At 41.6% G+C, this 20,573-nt stretch overlaps 1 long non-coding RNA gene across 1 annotated transcript; it reads left to right on the top strand.

The window, feature by feature from the left end:
• Positions 1–11,653: 11,653 nt before the first annotated feature.
• On the top strand, positions 11,654–13,431 carry LOC308107665. The gene is made up of 3 exons (XR_013935226.1): positions 11,654–11,872; positions 11,996–12,093; positions 12,543–13,431. It is a non-coding gene; the product is annotated as an uncharacterized lncRNA (long non-coding RNA).
• Positions 13,432–20,573: the final 7,142 nt, after the last annotated feature.

Raw genomic sequence — 20,573 nt, forward strand, 5'->3', positions numbered from 1 at the left:
AAAACAGCATGACAATTTCTTCACTAAGATGAAACTGCTATGAAATTACAGTCATTTAGAAGTACAAGGGAGCTTGGAGAATGCTGGGGCCTAAAATTGATGTAAATCCTTCCCTAGAAATATTGACAAAGGATATATTGAAACCTGGCTGCCTGGGCTTGCCAGCAGTGAGGTAAACAAAACAAGCGAGACAGTGATGTCATAAGAGCATTGCTCGCACATACGGCTATTTACATGGTGTTATCATTAGAGACTTCATGAGGCAATCGAAAACAGATGTTTACCAGATGACCAAAGTTTTTCTCTGTAAAGACAGAGGTTAAATTCATTAGAATAGTATTATCAACATCATCTCTTCAGGGCGGCGGGCTAAAGAAAACAAAACAAAAAAAAACCATCGGTGATGATTATACTCTAGGTGGATGATCTCATACCAACAGCGCAAAATTAATAATAATCACATTTTTATGCTGTAAACATCTTTGCATTGTGGCCTATTTTGTTGGATTTGTTTTGACAAGGTCAGGAATCTTTCCTAATCCTAACAGATTATTTTGAAGATGTTGTTTGTAGATTAGTTAAGCAAATATTAAATTAAGCTTTCACTGTTGACTCTTTGTGGCTTGTACTTTATAATTATATTTCCAGGGATTTGCCATCCCACCTAATTTTGAAGCGTTTATAACCAACACCAGAAAATCATGAGGGTAATTATAATTACAAAAGGAGCAATTAGTGTTATGTGTCAGCTTTCTGACAAGCACTCCTCCTGTGAGTCATCGAGGGAACAGAACATGGCTTGTCTGTAACGTGTAAAAATATAAATCACGACGGAGAGAATCAACTGAAACATTCTCATGCTCAGTGTGAATAAATAAGAACAGGTTGGTAAAGAGGTAGCAGTTCACATCTGAACCATTATGAACTCCTTGATTCATATAAAACAAAGGATATCTGCTTGGAAAAGTATACAAATATATATTTTCATAGCTTCATAGTTATTCAGATTTCAATTAAACTTATTCACCTTTTTCCAAATGAATCATCATAACTAATGATTGTAACAAGGATGTCAGCGGTCTTATGGAAAATGATAAGAAGTAGGTTATAATCCTTAAACATTTATTTCGGACTGAGGGAATGGCTGCACAAATTTCTATAACAAGATCGTTGTATATGATGATGACCATAGCTTTCTATGACTCTTCTTTCTTGATGTCAACTCTTTACGAGGGTCTTTTTTTTATGTCTTATCACATCAGAGCAGGTGTCATAGGGAAGGTGAGCAAAGGAGAAGTAGTTTCTATGAACTGCAGTAGAAACTAAGGGTCTTTACCATAATGGCATCATTCACTGGAGCCCATGTGTTTGCTTCCATTATACCGGGCATCAAATGATTAGGAAGTTTGTAATATTTACTGAAATTGAAGAATGATGATGCCTTTTGATATGTTATGAGTCAGCATGTTGATATAAGTTAGGTGCCAGATTCATTTTTTGGGGTGTTCTGAAATGAGAGGAGCGATAAAAAAAAAGATGTGCAGACAGAATGCAATCGAAGACACCACTACTGGGTTTGTCACACTGAATAAGATGAGAGGGCAAACATTTCTCACCATGCACAGCACGTTCACAACATCCACTGTCTGATGACTGAATGTTTATGAGGGTCTCTTATCAAGGTAGCGCCTCGCCAACTCTGAGCTGATGGTATGATGAAATGTTTTTCGTATTTTTCTTGAAACATGCATATAGAGATTTCTAATTTCTAATGCTGCGTATTCCAAATGCAATGACTAACGGTGACTTTAGAATAATATACAGTGGCCAATTTGTATTATTTTATCATGTAATCTTGTGAAAATGTTGTATTAATCTGTACATATTTAACATTTACTGGCGCTTACTTTGCACACAAGGGAAATGTCACATTATTTTAGACTTGATAATACAAAAGTGTATTTGAATGTACAATGAATTTCAGTTGACTTAACTTTATGATCAGTAAGATTACATTCAGACATTTAGACCTCGAAAGGGAGGCGACCAGTGGGCATCCTAATCAGATGCCCGAACCACCTCAGCTGGCCCCTCTCAATGTGGAGGAGTAGCGGCTCGACTTTGAGTCTCTCCCGGATGGCTGAGCTCCTCACTCTATCACAAAGAGTGACACCCGCCACCCTGCAGACAAAACTCATTTCAGCCTCTTGTATCCGCGATCTCATTCTTTCGGTCATGACCCAAGGTTCATGACCATAGGTGAGGGTGGGGATGTAGACCGACTGGTAAACAGAGAGCTTTGCTTTATGGCTCATCTCACTCTTCACCACAACGGTCTGGAACAGTGACTGCATTATTACAGCCGCCTGTCAGAACCTGTGGCCGATCTCACGATCCCTCCTCCCATCCCTCGTGAATAAGACCCCGAGATATTTAAACTCCTCCACCTAGAGAAAGTCCACCCCTTCCCCTACCTGGAGAGGGCATTCCATCCTTTTCCGTGAGAAGACCATGGACTAAGATTTAGAGGTGCTGGACCGCATCACACTCAGCTCCGAACCATTCCAGCGATCACTGGATGCCCTCATGGGATGCCAGAAGGACAATGTCATCCGCAAAGAGCAGAGACGTCACCCTCCAGCCCCTCGACATGACGCCCTCCTGCACCTGGCTGCACCTCGACACCCTGGCGGAGGTCAGGGTGAAGAGCTGGTCAGTTGTTCCACGGCCAGGATGGAATACACATTGTTCCTTCTGTATCTGAGAGTTTCCTTTCCAGTAACCCCACATAGACTTTCCCGGGGAGGCTGAGACGTGTTATGCCCTGATCGTTGGCACACACTCTCCAGTCCCCCTTTTTGAAGATGGGGACCAGTACCCCAGTCTGCCAGTCGGATGGTACTGTACCCAAGAGCCTTACGATACTGTAAACGTGTGTCAACCAGGACAGCCCCACAATATCCAGGGCCTTCAGCAGCTCCAGGCATATCTCGTCCAGTCCTGGGGCCTTGCCACCTTGCCACAAGGAGATTTTTTAACCAGTTTGGTGACCTCCACCATGGAAATGGACGAGGCCACACCAGAAGCCTCAGGCCTTGCCTCCTGTAAGGATGGCATGTCCACCGGGTTCAGGAGATCCTCAAAGTGTTCCTTCAACCTCCGGAGGATATCGTTATTCGAGGTCAGAGGATGTCCACTCTTGCTGAGCGCAGTTTGAGATAGACCCCTCCGACCCATCCTGAGCCTCCGGATGGTGCCCCAGAACCTCTTTGAGGCCATCCAAAAGTCCTTCTCCATGGCCTCACCAAACTCCTCCCATGCTGCAGATTGTGCTTCTACCACCTCTACAGCTGCAGCCCTCTTAGCCCGCTGATATCTGTCCACTGAATCCGGAAACCCCTGAGCGAACCAGGCTCTAAAGACCTCCTTCTTCAGCTTGACAGCTTCTTGGACTGCTGGTGTCCACCAGCGTGTCCTTGGGTTGCTGCCATGACAGTCACCGACGAGCTTCCGTCCACGGCTGTGCATAGCCACTTCCACAATGGAAGGTTACCCGGTCATTGCCAACTTAAGCATTGAAGTCACCCAGTAAGACTACGGAGTCTGTCAGTGGTGCCCTTTCCACTACCTCGCCCACTTGCTCCAAGAAGGCCGAATACTCAAAACTCCTGTTTGGTGCATAAGCAGAAACAGCAGTCAGAGTTTTCCTCCCCGCAACGTTAAGCCGCAGGGAGGCGACCCTCTCGTCCATCGGGACGAACTCCAACTGTGTGGATGTCAGCTGGGGACTTGTGAGTGTACCCACATCCGCCCGGTGCCTCTCGCCCTGTGCGAGTAGGAGAGAGACCATCCCTTATCGAGGAGTATGGTTCCCCCATGTTGGACTTCGCAGGTGGTGGGCCCACGTGGCCTTCCCACGTCTCTTGTTCAGGCTGTGCCCGACTGGGACACGTGGGCTACCCGGTCACCAGGCGCTCGCCGGCAAACAACACCTCCCCGCCTGGCTGCAGGGGTGTGTCACGATGACCTTCGTCCTGGTAGGGTACATGATCTTCTGAGTACCGTTTGCATGGGTGAGTTTTGGACGTGTTTGTCTGGGCCTACACTCCAGACCTGGCCGCCTTGGGTGACCCTACCAGGACCATCTGCTCCACACATCATAGCTCTGAAGGTCACTAGACCATTCAAGCCCTTCGCCACGACAAGGCCACAGTCCATGAAGGGCAATCAAACTACATTTGCCCAAAATAAAGGTACATATCAGGAAGCTAGAGTATACTCTAAAAGACAAAAGCTTGTTTTAATTGATTGTTTTGTTTATACCATTACGTTCAAAAAAAGTAATCCTTAAATGCTGTTCTTTTCATTTGAGGACTTTGATGTTTTTCTCTTATTGGCAATCTGTTTGTCCCAGTTTGATTCCAATTTTTTCTTCAAACTCAAAAACTACCCCAAAACTAATTAAAAAGATTACACCACATTCTTGAGAAGATACACAATATAAGCTGAGGTCTGGAGTGGTTAAAAGGGAATAGCTTCTCCTGGCAACACGAAGGATCAGTATATAAAAGTCGATTAGCTTGACTTCACTGAATCAGTCAGAAAGTTCCCTTGTTTGTAAATATTGAAGGCAGCAGTGATAAGCCAAACCAATACAGACTAGAACAAGTATACACCCTAGACTTCATTATACATTCAAGAATGGACTTGGTTTCCCAGTTGTATAGAATGTCTCTTTCTGTAGTCTGAGAAGGACCCGAGGTCAGCCACGGGGCCCATATCAACACCTGGGAAAATAGGGTTGAGCCAGGAAATGGAGTGGGAGATCTGTTTAGAATACAAAGGCGATGACTGAGGCTGACTGATTAGGAAATTGAGATTGTGAAACGAAGGCAGCCTGCAGGGCCTCAAACACGAGTGAAACTCTATTTGTATAACTAATCTTCATATCGAGGATGGTGTGGGAAGTGGAATATCATTCATGAATCCTAATAGAAGCTAATGAAATTAAATTGTCCCATCTGTATCCACAGAATCAAATGTACCCGAGTGCAAATGAAGTGACCTGGTGTAACCTCATCTGAGTATGACTAAACTAAAGCACCAGGTTGTCCCCCGGTAGCGCAGAATGAAAAGCCACTAGGACCACCTCGGTGCAGCTCAGCAGGAAGGAGATAAACAACACATTGCTGATTCTAAAGAGCCCATGTCTCAGCACAGAGAGGACGGAGCTGCAGGCCATCCAGAGAAAACACATTCAATGACGGCAGGTCCAAGAAGTGACTCCATATGGAGCTGGCTCACGCCTTAAAGCAAGGGATGGATGGTTTATTAAGACATGCATATCTTTGTCCTAAAAGACATGGTAATAGATCATCAAAGTCTAACATGGTTACACTAAGATTCTCTTAGAATAATGACGTTACACCCATGGTGTCTTAAAAATGTGATTTCCCATCATCTGGGGTGGTGCTACATCCAACTAAAGGTGTGTCAGTGGTGATAAAGAAGGAATGTGGACAATGTGGACAATGTGGACAATGTGGCAGCTGTCAGCGCTGCCTGAGCAGCTGAGGCGATAAAGAGCACAATCAAAGTGGTTTTAGTTAAGAAAAAAAAATCCACCTGCTCAGGAGTGCAGACTGTGGTTTGGCTTAGATCAGAACTACAGAGAACACCAAATACACTATTTGATGGAACAACTTACTGATATTTTGAATGTAGTAAACAGAAAAGCAACCCCAAGAAAATACAAATCAAATTAATTAGATATGCTGTTAAAGACATTCAGAAAAAAATGCAAATGTTTTGTGAAGCATAGTGAAGACATAGTTGCTCATCTCTTTTATATCAGTGCATCTAATTTTATCTAAGTCATAGTTGCAGAGTGCTGGAGCAGATCCCAGCTGACTGTGGGTGAAGGAAGGATACACCCTGGGCCTGGACCAGCACCTAGTCCATCGCAGCACAAACACAGAGACACTGACAACCACACACACTCACGCTTGGGAGCAATTTAAAGTCCACCTATCAGGCCCAATTGCATATTTTTGGTATCTGGCAGCAAACTAGAGTACCTGAAGAAGACTACGCATGGAGGAAAAATACAAACTCCACACACAAAGACCCCCTAGCATTACACAGGCTTGAACCGAGGATAGTTTTGCTATGAGGAATAAGCACTACCCCACTGTGCAAATCCCTCTCATACATTTATATTAGTCACCATTTGAGAATAAGCACCTTTCCTTTACATATTATATTCTATATTTAATGTTAAATTGATCACAACGTTTGTTTTAGAGCTGTGGATCAAAGTTATTTGTGTGTCAAACAATATCTGAGTATATAGGCGATGTCAAATAAGTACCAATGAACCTTTTAGGTTTATGAGATGAGAAGTTAAGTTAAGTTTTCACAGACTTGTTCCACATGTCAGACTCCACAGCAGGTGAGCGCACATTATTTATGCCCATCATTGATCTTGAATGCTGCAGGTGATGGTGTAGTATCCTCCAGTTAATAGAATGTATTCATCAAAAGTATAATTCAATATAATGAAGACTCCAAAGTATCCTCTGTAGTTATAATTACTCCCTTAGTAGCTACAATGTAGGCGTACAGTTTTTCATCTGTGCCTATTTTTGTTTTTTTTAGGGGCACAAGCGGTAATATATACAGAGACAGCCACTCAGAATTAAGGAGCATATTATTAACACATCGTATAGCGAGACCTCGGTGGAGACAGACTTCATGTGTTTTCCACTTTGTAAATAATATTTCTTTGGTGGTGAATAGCAGCAAAGGTCTGTTCCTCTCTGTCCATGTCAACATATAATAGGGACTCTTGGGTGGACATATTTTGTCTACAAGTACCAAAGTTTTGTTTGTTCTCACATGTCAACTCATGGGATTACTTTTTTTTAATATTTATTTAGCATGGCCCCAAATGTTTCATGGTGTAGGAGGATGAGCCCCCCTCACAGTCACACATGCTTTGTCTCTTCTTGTGTAAGTTAAATGTTATTAATCTGCAATATCCGGTTTGTTTTTAAATGTAGTCTGCAGCTTCCATAACTGTTGCACTTCAGGTCATTTAGTAATTACATTTTTCTCTCTTTTAGACTCTTAATGCAGTCAGTGCTACAAATGTTGTGGGGGGGAAAAGCAATTAAAAGAAACAAAAATCATAATGCTAGGAAAAGGCAGCTTTTCCCTGTTGCTGCATGCATCTTGAAGCTCTTTTCTGCCCTTCAGAGTAAGACATCCCACACACACACACTGGAGGACTACCTGAATAACCCTTTTCACAGTCAAAAAGTGCTTTACAAGCAAATTTCCGATGGAAGTTGGAGGTTTCCTTTGTTGCTAGATTTCATCCATGCCTATAATTCTGGCATGCTATCTGAGAGAGGAGCAGGGTGTTTGATATCCTTTCTCAGCTCTGTTAGAGATTATAGAAATACATTTCCTTGCTGCCTCCAGCCAGGGACACTCTGGCCTTGCAGGTGGAGACCATTTACAGATTTGTTCAACAGCATGTCTTTCCTGTCTTTATGACTCTCCTGGCTTCGAGACATTTGTGTTACAAACTTTCTACAGCATTTAGAAGTGACTCTGTAAAAAGAGAAAAAAAAAAAATTATCAAAATATTTACTCAATGCTTATTCAAAAAAGATAAATGTTCGTGTATGATGTTGCTAATGAGTATTTTCATGGGGTTTTATTCAACTATGACCTCTAAGAAGTGAACACAAAGTCCCTTGGGACTCAGCAGCCAGAGAGGATTCCAGCAATGCTCCACAAAGCTCCTTCATAAAAGGGTCAGAGTTGTGTGAACTCATGCTGGCATTAATGTGAGCCAGTAAGGCTTCCAGTCTGGGTATATCAGCCTTCTGCAGAGAAAATCCTATGATCCCAGGCAATCAGGTAATGCTTGAACGGACTCAGACAAAGCCTGACAAATATGTGAGTGGCCGAGTTTTGTTGTGTACCTGAGAGGGTGCTTCTAGTTTTTATATGTAACTATACATAAACTAAAAATGAAAATGTCAAGCTGTTTTCAAATGGCTTTTCTTTTAACGACTGTAGATTTTTTGGGGCGGGTTTCTGCAACCACTTTTAATGAGAAGGAATGTCATGCAAAGAGGATTTGTTTTGAAACTTAATGAGCTTTACCATTGCCTTTGAAATTATGTGATAGTAAAACACACGTCAGAGTGTTGTTTAGCATTGAATGCCTGCTCAAGACGACCCCATCAAGTGCAGCACCTCAACCGTGGCCTTTTGCTTGTGCAGCATGAGTAGTCATTCTGCAGAGGATCAGCGGGTACTTGTTGTCATCACTCAAACACACGTTTGAGATGCAGTAGCTGTGATGAAAAAGAAGTCATTCGACCGACAGATGGAATACATGATGGCCATAACAGTAAATCTCAATGGTAGTGAGTGGGAACTATTGAAATTAACACAAGTTGAACATGACGGGATTGTAAAATAAACTGAGTAGCCCGAGGGGAAAAAGGTAATTCAATCAAGATTTATTTATTATTACAGCATCACAGTCATCAGTTTGATATTGAATAAAAAAATAAAATAAAATCTAGCACCACTAGCAGAAAGGAAATCAGAGACGGCTGCATCGGCGCTGACTGGTGGGGGTTAAGGCAAAGATGGGCATTCCCTGAGGGCTACAATTCTGCATGGTTTTGCGGTATTCAATTCACACTAATTGTAACTGGTGGTTTGTTATTAAGTTTTCTGCAGACATCCATGAAGGCACCTCCAGTGAATGCAGGTGTGTTAGGACACAAACCCATTGAAAACATGCAGCATGTGCCCCTCCATGTGTAGAAGTCCCCACTTCAAAGTTTGGGTATGGAGGAAAAACAGAACCAAGAACAACAAGCAGGTGAACTTTCCTGTGAAGTGCGACTTTTGCCAAAGCAAGCAAGCAGTTCAAATCGCTTACATTTATCCTTTTTTCCTCCTTTTTTTTTTTTTCTGGAAGAAAACGGCAGCAAAAAAACAAAAATGAGTGAACACGGGAAAAACTTGGAAACAGAACACAGAAGCACAAAGCTGCAAGCTTTGTCCTGTGAGGATTCAGCGTGACACACAGCAACTCAAACACTTGTGCGAAATGAGAGAACAGGGTCGAGATATTTCACAAGAAAATGAACACGCATATGAATCATCATTATGTTGGTAAACATAATTTCTCCTCAACACTCGTATATCAAACACCTCAAAGGTGTTTCCCCACAACATTAATGTCTGAGGAGTTATGCATTAACAACAAGAATTGGAAATCTAAGCTGCAAGTTCCACATTTTGAGTTTTGCAATATTGCCTTTTCCAATTACAGAAATGGCTACAGAGTGCTATTTTCTGCTAGCCCAGTACCGGCTGCCAGAAAAGGTCCTACAGGTCAGGCTGGTCAAGTTGTGTGGGTCATTGTTAATTTTATTCCACTGCAAAGACCGTGCCTAGAAACCAGATGTGATACTGCTGGTTAAAACTGCAAAGACTGAATTATGTATAAAAAGGATTGCATGAATTACTCACAATGACAGATTTAGTTGCCTTTACAAGGAAGCAAAGCATCATTTCATTGCTTTATTATGCTACATTTCACAGGAAACAAACCTTTTTTTTAATTTTTATTTTACTGTTGTTTGTGGCACCTTAGATAAAGACGGAGGATACCAACTATCACTGCAACCCACATGAGAAACAGTACCTTGCAATAACTTTGCCATTAACTAGGCGGTCTCCTGTATGCAACGTCCTTGAAGTGCTATTCCTCTCTTGTGATACAAGTTAAATCCAAATAATGAGGATGTACAGAAACCCAGATGAAAATAAGGAATATAAGAAGAACTAAAAAAGAAAGATGCAAATTAAGTATTAAATTATGTCTGGTGCTCAAAACCGTAACCCATTCCACACCCCATTAACATGAATGGATGCTCATTTGAACAGAGGTGTTTGCTTGGCACACCAAAGCAAAGCGGGGCACGACAAAGCCCCCTGATATACAGGCTCCACTACCACAAGTGAGGGAGATAAGAATTTTGCCTTAGCAAAGAGATTTTTAATGAAAAACAATACAGCGGAAGGCAATTTTTGTGCACACAGAGCCGAGAGAAGATCCTCATGTGTTTATTCATATCGCCAGGGATAAAAGTTTTAAAATAGATGATCCAGATGCAACTTTACCTGCCTTTAAAAAATATATATCTTGCGTCTCGTCATAAAGACGCTGGGCTATATATTGGCATCCGAGGGTGATTGTGTTGATGTGCAATTACCATGGGGAAAGACTAAAGAGGCCTATTAATGTTGAGAGGGAGAAGAAGAGAGCTGTCACTTTCAGGAGCAGACCCTGTCAGCTGCAAGTGTTCATCCAATTACACCACGAGTGTCCTTTCTTCTCCCTTCTGCGAAACCTCCCTTGTCTCATTCATTCTGTGCCCTCCACTTTCGAGACCACCTGATCCCTTTCTCCTTCTGTTCTCTCTCTTTATCCCTTATTAGTTCTCAAAAGGTCTTCAATAATTACTGGCCCTCTCCTTAAATTGAGAGGCTTTTACCCATGGTCAGAGACAGATTTTAACACTGGCCACCTTCAAAAGCAGACATGAGCATAGTATCGCTCTATACTTCTGGAACTCAAACAAGATAGCTGAAAAGATAGACAGGATATAAAATATATACAAATATTAAACAATTACAAAAGAAAACATCTATCTTAAATGTTTACCCACCATTTGGATTTGGACTGGTCATTTATCAAATCCATCCAATTGCAATGTTGGCAGTTTGGTCCCCCATCTCAGCCCGTCCATGTGTTAAAGACTTCTTGGGCAAGTCTCTGAACTTGAGTTTCTGCCAATCATGAACAAGCAGCTTGCATAGCAGCTGTCACCATTGGTGTGTGAGGGAATGGGTGAATGTTGAGAGCAGCTGAACCAGCAAATTGTTCTTTACAATTAAAGCCCATCCGTCTCCTTTGCCAGATTTATCCATAGTGTTGTATTATAGGGGACCTGGAGCTGCTCCCAGATGACCTGAGTGATTGGTAGGTCACTGGTCAGGTCATGGCTGTGGTTCAGTAAGTATAGCATTTTGTCTTCCCATCCCGGGGTTGGCGGATTGATCCTTTGTCTCGCCCGGTCTTTGCTTTGAAGCATCCTTGGAGAGGACACTGAACCCCAAATAGACTGCCAATGGTGTGGATGCATCCACTATGGCAGCCGTCACCACTGGTGTGAACGTGACTGATCATGTAAAGCATGTTCAGATTCCATGAGTAGTAAAATCACTACACAACTTTTATCATTTAGCATTTGCACATTCATCACAAGGGTACACTTATGTAAAAGTATGCTGCCCTATTCGCACTGACGAACACTTTTACTGGCATAAGTATTTGTACCTTTTTGTAGCTTCATATTGACCTGAGTATTCACCCGTCTGACTATGCAGAACATCCTCTAGAGACACAGTTGGCAGCTGTAAAATGTCTTCCTGTGGGATACTAGCAGAGAAGCCTCGGGCTCAGAGCAGCTGGGACTTGGTCCATTGAGAAAAGAATGTGACGGGAATAGTGTCACCTCAAAAATATAAGAGAAAACCCTAAGTTTCTGTCAGGACTGTAGTTTCCATAGCAAATGTTGACGAGGAAGGAATGTGCTACAGTTAGATGGGACCCAAGAAAAGCTCAAAATGGATTTAAGCCCAAGTCCGGCAGATTTGTTTCACTCTGCCCTGCAGGACGCCAACGTCAACTCCTCCCAGCACGGAGCCCGGCTTTGCACCCATCACAACACAAAGATTAGAGCAGAGAGAAGTGTCACATCCCACAGAGGTAAGGAGCACGTATCCCACCAGGACGACTTAGATACAACACATGGTTGAATTCAATGAATCATTTCGCACCTTTGGAGCTCATGATGATTGTGTCCATGTTTTTTTTTTTAAATTTCTTTAGCTGTGGATTCAACTTCGTCACTATTCGCTGTTGTACTGATGACTGGGTGGATTGTCGGCTGCATGGCAGTCGTCTACTTTGTCTTCATTTTTGCTTGGGTACATGATTCCATCTTTCTATGCATAAGTTATAAAGAAAAGAATGCAAATGTAAAGCTTTAAATAGTGGGTCCAACACGAGCACAGTAACTGATTGTGACTCATTTTAAATATCTGTAGTCGTGACATTGCAGGGCAAATTAGGTCAGATTGACATGGAGCTCCACCACTTTTATCCAGACTGAAACATCTCAGAAACCACGGTTTTGTGTTTGAGTAACTTTAATTCGATTTAGGACTGATCTTCATGCTTTCCCGGTAAAGTATTCAATTACATTTGGTAATCACTTAATATTTTCATCAGGTCTAGCTGTGCAGCCCCAACTTAGAAATAAATACTTTCAGTAAATCCAGTAAACAATCTGCTCTTTGAAAACCAACACATCAGACTGTAGACTCAGCTTGTGTGTTTGTTCGGCTAATGGATTTTGATTTTCTTTCCTTGGCAGAACAGAGGCGTATGAGGAAGAAATTGACTTCATCTCTGAAATGTAGTCTCACTTCCCAGATACCAAGAGAAGAAGACATCATCTCTATGACTGATAGTAATTTTCCATTCGACACATTCTGACATCTTTCTTGGCAGACACGTGAAAATGTTTGGATGAAAGAATTGCAATGCCTTGCAAAAGATCTCCGCATTGGTCCAGTGGTAATGATGTTGTAGCTCGAAACAAAGCTTCATTTGACATGAAAAATGGTGTGCTCCGTTATAAACGACTCAGATCAACATTTTTCTGAAATGTTCTCCTGTGCTATTGGGCAGATTGTTTAATGTTTTATACACTGTGATTTCTAACACTTCAAGGCATTGCGGATTAAAACCCATTAACTCCCAATGGAAACACACAGCTGTTTCTATGAACACTAACAGATGTAATGCATATCTAGGCTGCTGTACCTCACCTAGTCAAGCTCTTTAGAGCTAAAACATGCTCTATTTTATGATCTCGAGATCGAAATGAGCCATGTACAGCATATACTTCAGTGTGATTAGGTGCTCGTTTTACTGATGTTGTGGTGACATAATTATGTTAAACTGACATGGCCGTGTGTGGCCTGGGGTCATTGTTTGGGCTTTACAGGTTTTTACAGGTTTGTCTCTGATGACGACTATGATAAACCGACGACAATGTAAACCTGGTTATAAGCAGTAATGCTGTATGAACACATGTCTATGGCAGTTGCAGCTGGTCAATGGATCCCCCCCCCCCTTTCTTTTAATATAAAATATATGAATAAACTGTAATACTGTCAAAGTTTGTTTATGACCCGAATTGTTTTTTGTTTTTGCTTCATTTTCTACAGATAATCTTCAATAAAAGAGAGGATTTCTTCATTTCTCTCGTGTGTGTGTGTGTGTGTGTGTGTGTGTGTGTGTGTGTGTGTGTGTGTGTGTGTGTGTGTGTGTGTGTGTGTGTGTGTGTGTGTGTGTGTGTGTGTGTGTGTGTGTGTGTGTGTGTGTGTGTGTGAGCAGCCAGGGGCACTGAGGAAAGCTGCCAGAGTGACTGACATGAAATAAAACTAATCAGTGTTATTTGATGTCCGAGATTTGGACGCTTTATAAAGCTTTATAAAGCGCCCAAATCTTCCAATTCAGGGTTGCACGTGGCTAAAGCTAGTCTCAGCTAACAGTGTGTGAAGGCCGGGTACATTCTGGACTGGGCACCGGGCCATCACCTGGCAAACAGAGACACAAACAACCACACATACTCAGATTCACACCTATAGTAACTAAGAGTCACCAATTAACCACGCATATGTGTTTTTAGGCTGTTGATGAAAATTGGTGTACCTACCCAGTGAAAAACTGAAACAAGCATAAAGAAAACATGACAATTCTACCCCCAAAAGGTTTTAAACCGAGGACATTCTAGCTAAGAGTGACAACCACTTCATCAAAATTGGTATATATGGAATAATTTGTGTGAGAGTCATGTTTAGGTTATGGTAAAAGACGGAGGAAAGCAACACATAAATGAATTGGCCTCAAAAGTTGTGAGTGTGCTTCCTCTGTGCATTCATGTCACACAGCCGGGCATCAAAACATATTGGTTGTTAGGACTTGAACTGTCGTTGCCATGGACACCACAAATCTATCTGTTTTTGTTTTGAGTGGTTGCACGCTCTCATAGGATGTGCAGAGAAAAACAATGGAAAGAAAATTGGGTGGGGAGTTGCACTTTCTTCAACACGTCTAATTGTTACGTGCTGAGATGCTAGAGAGGGAGTTTTGATCCTAATTTGTTTTATCAAAAGTGAACACTTGATGAACAGCTTTACTTTTGAATGGATTACAAAAACTCAACATGAATTAAAGTCAGTGTGGAATATTTCAGCCCATTATTTGGACTTCAGCGAAAACAATCAAACAACTCCTGTTCGCCTGAGAAGCCAGTGCAGAAGTTGACATTGTGGCTGAGTCTGATATTCTTTAATAGTACCACTGTCAGCTTTAAGGGGTATTTTCAAGTCAGCCTTTAATAACAGGGAATTAGATTGTCTGTTGTTGCAGCAGGTCATGCCACATCCACTTCCCAGTCGGAAAGCAATGTAAACCTTATAATCCTGCACTGACCAAATAAGTTTCTACATTTAGTGTCAGGTTCAAAATGTGCACCAGATGCAGCCGTCGCTCCGGCGAGGTAATGAGGCTCGGGATGGAAACTTTCTTCACCACAATGCTGTAATGGGGTTAAAAACATGTGTAAATCAACAACCACTTGCTCACACATCATGTCAGCAAAGACGCTTACACAGGCAGTTTCCCTACGCCCACACTGATCAGCCACAACATTATGACCACTGACTGATGAAGTGAACAACACTGATCATCCCTCTATCGAGGCACCTGTTAGATGAGAAGTTATTGTGTTAAAAGCAGAAAAACTGAAAGGTTTTATGTGCTTTAGACCAAACTGATGGTTAGACCACTGTGTCAGAGCATCTCTAATCCTATATGCCTCTGCAGTGGTTGGTATTTGTCAAAAAATGCAACGAACTAACAACAGGGCAATGGGTGGTCCAGGTTCACTGATTCATGAGGTCCTATAAATGATCCATGACTTAATGCTTCTACAGACTGTGCAGTTTTGGCAGTATTCTAAATTCATAACCTGCTTCACCGTGCGACATGCGCAGTATTTCATTAACTTGGCCACAGCAGAAAGTTTGACTGTACTATCTCACTGCTGACTCAAAGGTAACGACAGCTACGACATACAATAATTGAATATGCAAGAATGAAAACAATATTGTCTGGTACATTATCTATATTTCCAAACATTGCTTTTTGCTGAAATAAGTAAACAAAGCTAAAAGAGCACGGAGCAGTTGTGGTCGCTGAGACAAAAATTAATCATGGCGTTCCACAGCGTTCTGACCGATACTTTTCACATTATATATGCCTCCTGTAGGAAATCACATTATTTTCCGCTCAATTTGTATAAGTTGTAAATCATATATGCAATCCAGTGTCACTTTCCAACAGAAGACTACATATATCAGGTCATAATCAAAGATGTTTCTTATCTTTTGTCACATTTTCCACAAATGTCATTGTATGAAATAGCCTTTAAGGGATAATAGCCAAATATCCTGTTGGCAGATAACAAATCACACTTGCAGAGGTCTATGGGAGTTCATGCCTCCAAGGATCAGTGTTGAAACTGCAGCAAAGTAGAATAGAAATACTTTATTAATCCCAGAGGGAAATTCTTGGAAAGATTTACACAATATTATTCAGGTGGTCATAACGGTATGGCCAGTGTTTGATTAATATGTAATACATTACAGCAATGCCACTACTTCTGATGTGCAAATAACAGATAATTATAATTTGTGAAGTTTTCATGAGCTTGTCATTCATTGCTTCAGCTGCTCAGTGATACAGCTGCAGAGCTGCTGTCACTCAGCTGACTTGGCCAGCTGTTAGCTTTAAAATTAGCAGTTGTTATTTTTATTTTTATTTTTATTTTTTAATCCAGAGTAGCTATAATTCAGCTTGCCTTATTGAGGCATTCCAGTTGCTGTTTGCATGTTGATAGTTTGTCTCAACCTCTTTGTTCCTGCTTCGACGTCATTCAACAATATTGTGTTTCTCCCAATAACCCTACTGGACCTTCCACTAACACGTGCACACACTCCCTCGGAGTAATCTCGTAGTATCATTTTGCTTGCAAGAGTACTTTAAATTTATTTTTACTGTTTGAATTCTCAATCAGCTTCAATAACAACAAAACTTTACTCCACGCTGTCTTGTCAAAGTTGGACTCACAACTAAAAACTGCACGCGGTTTCAAATTGGCCTCCTTGCCCTCTAATAGATCATTGTTCAGATGCGCCACATGGCGCCGGATAATAAGATATCTTCCAGGTGTTGTAAATTAGCTCAGGAATAACTCTGTGTCCGCTGTTTAGATTACATGTTTGCCAATTGTTTAGACAGACCACAGGAAAGCCATGATTACGACTTCAGGCCGACAGATGTTCACACTGAACATCTGAACCCAGTTCAACCGGCTGCTTTCTAGGTATTCACAAACAACAACGTCTGACTGTTATGTTAACCTAATTATCACTGTATTTATATTCTGACGTCAAGTCTGGATTCAATAGTAGCAGTACGAGTGGTCCAACCAGGCCAGGATATTAGTAATAGCATCGTGCGCTCCTAATGTTTATATGGCCCTGACACTACCAGGCCTTAGGCAGGTTGTTAGAAACCCAAGGGATGTTTTGAGAAAAGCAAGCCCTCCGTTCAGTGTTAAATCTGTTTTGGGGAATAATAAGAGGACCCTGGATGTTTGTGTGTGTGTGTGTGTGTGTGTGTGTGTGTGTGTGTGTGTGTGTGTGTGTGTGTGTGTGTGTGTGTGTGTGTGTGTGTGTGTGTGTGTGTGTGTGTGTGTGTGTGTGTGTGTGTGTGTTTGTCTTTGGTGCTTTTGTCTAACTCACAGGGAAACCACCCTGTTGTTTTACTACTAGCTGTAGGCCAGATCCAGCTGTGCATCTAAAAAAATAAAAAAATAAATCAATACAACCTTAAAATATACTCTGGTACTCAAAGCCAAATTTGCAGGAAATGCATCTTCTTGTAGAGTTACAGCATTTTGAACAAGCTGAAGACATAAAAGCTCTGACTTAATGAAGGTAATGTACACAGTCTGGAGTAAACAACTTTTACTGGTGTTGAGGATCTGGGGTATAAAGACTGCATGACTTTTCCTAATTGCGTAAGCGGTCCCAAAACATCTGGGAGTTGATGTCTCTGTCTCTGTTGTCCATCGCACTTCAACTCACTAAATATGTGTGAATAGCGGTGTTTGAAAGGCAAACTGTGGCTGTTGCTTTCATGGATCATTTTGCATCTCAGCACAATTAAAATGTGGAATCTGTATGTGACAAAAACCGCGCACAGTTCAGAATTCTAAGGACGAAAGTGGGATTACTGATTGTGACAGTATTGTATGAGCCGAGCCAATTAAATGATGTGACCTTCATGACAGCCTTAAATTTGAAGCCGTTAATAAGACTTGCATGGTCTGAAGTGTCACAGTGTGCACTAAGATGTGGAGGACATGGAAGTGATCTTTCACCTCTCTTCTGCTGAAAGGATCAGTGGTTACTTTCTTTGAAAGAATATTTAAATTGCACAATACCTTCAATCAAGATCTGGTTACCAACAAATTATAACTGTAATTCAATGATTAAATCACATTATTACATGATTTATAACTTGACTAGTCCGTAGCTCATAGTGAAATTCATGCAGCTTTAGCTGTGATTAAGAGGTTCTGTTTGCAAACTCTGTGAAAGTTCATTGTCATTTTTTAAATCAATTACATCTCATACTTTCCATCTAAGTAGATCTTTACAGGGGTCAATCCTTTAGGAGGTGGAAAACACACATTTGTCAAACAACCACAGGAGGTCACTGTTTTACATAATTATAAATTAACTCTTTATGTATAATTCAAGATTAAATTCAAACGTTTCACATTGAAGTGAAAAATATGTGTTGTTAATGACAAAGCTCTTCACATTTCGAGGCATGTGATTGACTTTTCCCTTTGAGTTTGGTCAACTTGGAGCATGTGCAAGGTAAATGTGTAATCTTTGATATTCATTGTTCTGTGAAAAGCAATTTGTCAGATCATCAAAAGCATAAATCTCTGATCTATCATTTGACACCATGTACTAGAGTTTTGTTTTGCTCTTCATGTGCTATTAAAACCTGGGAGTTACTTGATTTGTGTAATAAATCAAATGCCACTATAACAGAGTTTTAAAGGTGAATATAAAAACGTGATGATCCCCGTGATTATGTCTCTTCTTGAGAATGGTATTGGTATTACAGTCATGTCAATTGAAAGTCTATCTTTAATAGAAAACCCAGCCTCTTTGAATTCAGAAAGAGTAGTTATCAGTGGCCATTAAAAATGAGAGCACAGTGAGGGTGCACTTCACAATAAGAGCGCCTGTCGAATTCAGAGTGCAGCGCCACAATACTTCCTATAATTGCGAACCTGAAACACTCTCTCATCTATCATCCTAATTTGAACGTGTCAGTGTGCACACACGCGGTTGTTTTCTGTGTGCGAGGGACACATACAGTGTTGTGCTCTCTTAAGCTCTTTTAACACATGCCTCAGGCACGCACACACGCATGCACACATACACACACACACACGCACGCACACATTCCAAGGGCTGTCTGTGCAAACCCCCCCCACACACACACACACACACCTTCCCAACACACACGTTGGACTAGACCCACTGTTGGGGTCACCCAAAGGGCACATTAAGGAAAACTGAGTCGTTTTATGACTGGAGGGCATTAGAGGGTACAAGATTATTGTACCGAGATCAAAAATGAGAGGAGGTCTGGCATGGGTCACTTTCTCAAAACTGTCATCAAGTTTTGATTTTCAATGTGCACAGATCCAAAGTGTGTTTTCTCTACCGGGCAGCACATTTCAAATGAAGTCATGCCTTCCATTAGTGTTGAGATTGAAACACCTTGACTTTACTGTGGAATAGGGACCTCAGCAGTCTATACTGTGCAAAGTGCAAAACACTCCAACCTCCCAGGAACATGCTGAGGTGTTGTAATGTTAGCTGTGATGTTAGCTACCATAGCCGCTAATGACGGGGAGGGTGAGAGCACGAGGAAAGTGGGTGGTGTGAACTTTCAGTTGTCTGCCAAGTGCTACCAGCCAGTGGGAGCAAAAAAGGAGAGCTTGGCAGTAAATAGGCAAATTGCAGATGACATTCACCTGTAAACAGTACTTGAATGAGTCTCAGAGAGGTCGAGATGTGCTTCCACTCACACACAGTTTCCATGACGTATTTGGACCGAAAATAAAAAGAACACTCTCCGAAGCTTTATGAAATGCTTTCTGTGCTGAATTTTCAAAGCCCGCCCAATTGCCTCTGCCACACTGGTGACATTTTGTGGTTTCAAGCATTGATTCCCAAAAATGCCAATGGTCTGCCCGCCCCACCAGTGTGCTCTATGCATCACATTAGAGGTGTTTGGATCATGAAACAACATGGGACAGACCACTCAAAGGTCAAACCTTATATAGTGTGGTCATAGGAAATGGTCTTAAAATTGGGGAAATAAACAAATTAAAGGTCACAAAATTCCCAGCTCAGCTTCCTATATTTGTACGTGTGTCGTGGCCCTTTGCCCCTGCCGCATTTGTCATTCCTTCAGATATTTTTGACACTTGTCTTCAAGGTCTGGTCATATTTCTAGTAATTGTGCTTGACATCTCCGTCCTATACATCCTCTGTCTTAGAATTCTGTTTGGCTCGATTCTCCTTTATCTCTAGATTTCTTGAAGATTTTCTTTTCCTTCCCCTCTGTACATCTCTGATGCCTTGCCTCTCCGGTTTCAGTCGGGGTGCGAGCCGTCCGCGTGCCAGGAAATGTGCTTGCTGGTTCATAGCTGCAAGGGTTATATTTACCAAGCGGTAGATTCAGAGTCGCTACAAAGATATTGCAGGTTCATTTGTTCGCAATGTGACTAACTTTTAAATAACTTCACTCTGGCTCTTCCAGTGCTTATTAGCACAATTAGCAGGGGGGCAATTTCAGTTAATGCTGCATTTAAATGACTGTTTCCCCTCACTGACAATCCCTGCCAAGCCAACAGTATGTTTTGAATGCATTGTCTGTGTACATTTAGAAAGAAGTCACTCGATTTGGTAACTTCTGCATTTCTTCTGGTGCTAGTGACAGCATGTCATCTTTCAGATATTGGTCCAATCCATCCTATCTTATGGAAATTAAAACATTACAATGTGTGACAGACTCAGCGATATGCAAATTAACATTTACAGAAATCCAGTGAGATATCCATCACATTATCTTGTTAGAGATTTCTTGCATGTATAAACTGCACATGAAGGTGTTGACTTCAGTCTCAAAAGTGAAAAAGTGTTAAGCCATGCCTAAACGGCTCTCTAGGTTT

The sequence above is a fragment of the Lipophrys pholis genome (assembly GCF_963383615.2).
Source record: "Lipophrys pholis genome assembly, chromosome: 3".
NCBI lineage: Eukaryota > Metazoa > Chordata > Actinopteri > Blenniiformes > Blenniidae > Lipophrys > Lipophrys pholis.